This window comes from Scomber scombrus, chromosome 23 (genome assembly GCF_963691925.1).
Source record: "Scomber scombrus chromosome 23, fScoSco1.1, whole genome shotgun sequence".
Taxonomy (NCBI): domain Eukaryota; kingdom Metazoa; phylum Chordata; class Actinopteri; order Scombriformes; family Scombridae; genus Scomber; species Scomber scombrus.
The window spans coordinates 3,472,580-3,477,579 of NC_084992.1; the positions used below are offsets into that span (position 1 = coordinate 3,472,580).

Here is a 5,000-nt window from a genome sequence, read left to right on the forward strand (position 1 = left end):
GGAGGGAAGGAAGGGATGAAGGAAAGGAGGAAGGGAAGAAGGAAGGAAGGGAGGGAGGAAAGAAAGGAAGGAAGGACGGACGGAAGAAATAAATAAGGAAGGAAGGTGGGAGGGAGGAAGAGGGAAGGAAGGGAGGAAGGAAGAGAGGAAGAAGGAAGGAAGGTAGGATGGAAGGAGGAACGAGGGAGGGAGGGAGAAAGGAAGGGAGGAAGTTAGGGGGGAGGAAAGAAAGAGAGAAGGAGGGAGGGAGGAAAGAAGGAAGGAAGGGAGGAAAAGGAAGGAAGGATGGAGGAAAGAAGGAAGTTAGGAGGGAGGAAAGAAAGAGAGAAGGAGGGAGGGAGGGAGGAAGGAAGGACAGAAGGAAAGAAGAAAGGGGGATGGAGGAAGGACAGATGGAAGGAGGGAAGGAAAGAAGGAGGGAGGAAGGATTTATTTTGTTTTACATCACCAGACTTTTAATCCTTAAACTGTAGAAGCCAAAAAACATGATCAACTCTGCAGGACTCCTTCCTTTTTTTCCTCCTCTTCTTCTTTCTCTTTTTTAGGGGGGATTTTTCTTTTTGGGCAAGTTGTGATGAATCCTCTCCTGAAATCCTTTTTAAAAAACCAGATAATAAAAAAAAAGCTTCTGTATTTCTCTGCTCTGACTGTGAGAGTTCATCCTTCGGCTCAGACTCTGTGGGAGTGGAAACAAATATAAAAAACAGGATAAAAAATAGAAAGAGAGAAAGGAGCTTTACTCAGACGTTATAGTGCTTTCTAACCTGAGGGAGGAAGGGAGGAAGAAGGAAGGAAAGGAGGGAGGAAAGGAGGAAGGAAGGAAGGGAGGAAGAAGGAAGGAAAGGAGGGAGGAAGGAAGGGAGGAAAGAAGGAAGGAGGGAAGGAAAGGAGGGAGGGAGGGAGGAAGGAATGGAGGAAAGAAGGAAGGAAGGAGGGAAGGAAGGAAAGGAGGGAGGGTGGAAGGATGGAGGAAGGAAGTGAGGAAAGGAAGGGAGGAAGAAAAGGAAGGAAGGAAGGAAAGGATGGAGGAAGGATGGAGGAAGGAAGGGAGGAAAGAAGGAAGGAAAGGAGAAGGAAGGAAGGGAGGAAGAAGGAAGGAAAGGAGGGAGGAAGGAAGGAGGAAGGAAAGGAGGGAGGGAGGGAGGAAGGAATGGAGGAAGAAGGAAGGAAGGAAGGGAAGGAAGGATGGAGGAATGAAGTGAGGAAAGGAAGGGAGGAAGAAAAGGAAGGAAGGAAGGAAGGAAAGGATGGAGGAAGGATGGAGGAAGGAAGGGAGGAAAGAAGGAAGGAAAGGAGGGAAGGTGGAAGGATGAAGGGAAGGAAGTGAGGAAGGAATGGAGGAAAGGAAAGGATGGAGGAAGGAAGGGAGGAAGGATGGGGGTGAAGGAAAGAGGGAAGGAAGGAAGGAAAGGAGGGAGGGTTGAAGGATGGAGGGAAGGAAGTGAGGAAGGAAGGAAGGAAGGAAGGAAGGAAGGAAGGAAGGAAGGAAGGAAGGAAAGGATTGATGAAGGAAGGGAGGAAAGGAAGGAGTGAGGAAGGAAGGTAGGAAAGAAGGAAGGAGGGAAGGAAGGAAAGGAGGGAGGGTGGAAGGATGGAGGGAAGTAAGTGAGGAAGGAATGGAGGAAAGGAAGGAAGTGAGGAAGGAATGGAGGAAAGGAAGGAATGGAGGAAAGGAAAGAAGGAAGAAAAGGAATGAAGGAAAGGATGGAGGAAAGGAAGGGAGGAAGGACTCTGTGGGAGTGGAAACAAATAGAAGAGAGGAGCTTTACTCAGACGTTATAGTGCTTTTCTAACCTGAGTGTAACATGCAAATAGTCACTCCTCCTTCATTCAGCGCAATGCAGTGGCTGTATACGTGTGTGTGTGTGTGTGTGTGTGTGTGTGTGTGTGTGTGTGTTTCTCTCCGGGCTTCCTGCCAGTCAGTTGAGACTCACTGCCAGCACTCAGCAGCCATACCAATGAGCCTACCTAGCGTTAGAGCCATACTAATGAAGCCAGCGCTAACCGAGGGCTCGCCAAGCTTCACAAATGAGCTCTGATTTGTATTTTTCGCTACGCTGTCGTCATACCGACGGGAACGCTCGGAGAGAATATGAATGCATACCTGCGAGGGTCTGCATGTTAATGAGAAGAGGAAGTAAAGTCATTAGAAGTTAGAGAACAGGAGATTCCTGCTTTATGTCCTGTGTGAAAGTGGAAATCCATGCCTCTAATTTTCCTTCCTTCCTTCCTTCCTTTCCTTCCTCCCTTCCTCCATCCCCTTTCATCCTTCCTTCTTTCTTTCCCTCTTTCCTTTCCTTCATTCCCTCATTTTCTCTATCCCATTCTCTTTCTTTCCTTCCTCTCTCTTTCCTCCCTTCCTTCTTTCCTTCCTCCATCGCCCTTCTTCCTTCCTTCCTTCCTTCCTTCCTTCCTTCCTTCCTTCCTTCCTTCCTTCCTTCCTTCCTTCTTTCCTTCCTTCCTTCCTCCCTCCCTCCCTCCCTCCCTCCCTCCCTCCCTCCCTCCCTCCCTCCCTCCTTTCCTATATTCTTCTTTCCCTCCTTCCTTCTTTCCTCTCTCCTTTCCTTCCTCCATCCCCCTTTCTTCTGTCCTTCCTTCCTTCCTTCCTTCCTTCCTTCCTTCCTTCCTTCCTCCTTTCCTTCCTTCCTTCCTCCCTCCCTCCCTCCCTTCCTCCCTCCCTCCTTCCTTTCCTATATTCTTCCTTCCTTCATTCCTTCTTTCCTCTCTCCTTTCCTTCCTTCTTCCTTCCTCCTTTCCTTCCTTCCTCCCTCCCTCCTTTCCTTCCTTCTTCCACCCTTCCTTCCTTCCTCCCTCCTTTCCTTCCTTCCTTCCTCCTTTCCTTCCTTCTTCTTTCTTCCCTCCTTTTCTTCCTCCCTTTCCTTCCTTCTTCCTCCTTTCCTTCCTTCTTCCTTCTTCCCTCCTTTTCTTCCTCCCTTCCTTCCTTTTTTCTTCCTCCCTTCCTTCCTTGACACGAGGACAACAGGAGGGTTAAAATGACAATAATCGCAGTTTACGTCAATATAAATACAGACCTGTAAATGTGCTAGATATGCTCCACCTTAAATGTAGTTTTTTTAAGGCGGTATTTGAATGTCTTCTTCTCTCTCGTCTCTCTTCAGGTATCTCAGAGAGTTTGTCGTCTCGTCGCAGTAAGTGTGTGAAGCCCGGTATCGCGGTCAGTCCGTGGAAGTCGGCCTACATACGACAACACCGCATAGAGGACAACTGGAGGAAGGGGGACACCCGGGAGCCCATGGTACACACACACACACACACACACACACACACACACACACACACACACACACACACACACACACACACACACACACTTGATATGTAAATGAGGATCGACGAGTCATTTAACCCTCCTGTTGTCCTCAGGTCAAGGAAGGACAGGAGGAAGGAAGGATGGAAGGGAGGAAAGGAGGAATGAGGGAGGGAGGGAGGAAAAGAGGAAGGAAGTAAGGAGAAAAGGAAGGGAGGAAGGAAAGGAAGGAAGGTAGGAGGGAGGGAGGGAGGGAGGAAAGAAGGAAGGAAGGAAAGAATGGAGGAAGGAAGGAAAGGAAGGAAGGAAGGAAGGAAAGGAGTAAGGAGGGAGGGAGGAAAAGAGGAAGGAAGTAAGGAGAGAAGGAAGGGAGGAAGAAAATGAGAAAGGACGGTAAGAAGGAAGTGAGGAAAGAAGGAAGGGAGGAAGGAATGATGGAAGGAGGGACAGGAGGAAGGAAGGAAAGAATGAAGGAAGGAAGGAAGGAAAGGAGTAAGGAAGGAAGGAAAGGAAGAAAATAATGGAAGGGAAGGAAGGTAAGAAGGAAGTGAGGCAAGAAGGAAGGGAGGAAGGAATGAAGGAAAGAATGAAGGAAAGGAAGGATGCAGGAAGGAGGGACAGGAAGAAGGAAGGAAGGAAGGAAAGAATGGAGGAAAGAAGGAATGAGGAAGGAAAGGAGTAAGGAGGGAGGGAGGGAGGAAAAGAGGAAGTAAGGAGAGAAGGAAGGGAGGAAGGAAAGGAGTAAGGAGGGAGGAAAGAAGGAAGGAAAGAAGGAACAGTCAAAAGAGATGGAGGGTTAACTCTTTTCTTATCTTCTTTTTTTCAGGTGTTGAAAGGTCACGACGATCATGTGATCACGTGTCTGCAGTTCAGCGGCGACCTCATCGTCAGCGGCTCGGACGACAACACGCTCAAAGTCTGGTCGGCCATCACGGGCAAGGTAGGACACTGTGTGTGTCTGTGTGTGTGTGTGTGTGTGTGTGTGTGTGTGTGTGTGTGTGTGTGTGTGTGTGTGTGTGTGTGTGTGTGTGTGTGTGTGTGTGTGTGGAGCAGACAGACGTATTGATTATGTAGATGATGATTTTCTGCTGCCTCGGCTCAGAGTGACAAACAAGGGATTTATGTTCGTCTCATCTCACACACATCATGCTTTATTTCTACAGGCAGCTCTTTAGTTTTATTATTTATTTATTATTTATTCATCAGACAGGATGTCAAATATGAATCCTGCAGTTCTCAACTTTTCTAATTTGTGAGTCTGCGTCTCTTCTCTGTGCTCTGAAATGTCTCGAAACCCCCAGCTATCTGAAAGTACTGAAAGTTAGTGTTAAACCATAGACTGTATATAAAATGGACGTAACATCCGTGACGTCACCCATTGGTTTGTGGACTGCTGCTTGGAAGCGAATAGTTTCGGATCTGAGCAGCGCCATCTTGAAAATTTCCGGTGCATGCTGGGAAAAATAAAAACAGGGATTCTACTTATATGGGCATCAGAAGGAGCATGAGGCGCCCTCCTGAACCTGTGAACCAATCAACCTGTCAATCACGACGTAGCCACGCCCTAATGCATACCCTGCTTTATCGTCACATATAAAATCAGGGAGGCCAAAATGTCCCAAATGAACATCATACTGCATTGAAGAAGGCTTTAAACTAGCGATTGAGACCATAAACACATTTTGAAAACGTTTACTGAGGTTATAAATCAAGTGAGAAGTTGGTGAATTCT

At 47.7% G+C, this 5,000-nt stretch overlaps 1 protein-coding gene and 1 pseudogene across 1 annotated transcript in view; one reads left to right on the plus strand and one right to left on the minus strand.

Annotated features, from left to right (window-relative positions):
* LOC134006179 (zinc finger protein 208-like) overlaps positions 1-5,000 on the minus strand; it is a 1,001,836-nt gene that overhangs the window by 525,950 nt on the left and 470,886 nt on the right. The gene's annotated exons all lie outside the window — the stretch shown is intronic.
* Positions 1-5,000, plus strand: part of LOC134006192 (F-box/WD repeat-containing protein 7-like) — a 22,809-nt pseudogene that overhangs the window by 4,784 nt on the left and 13,025 nt on the right.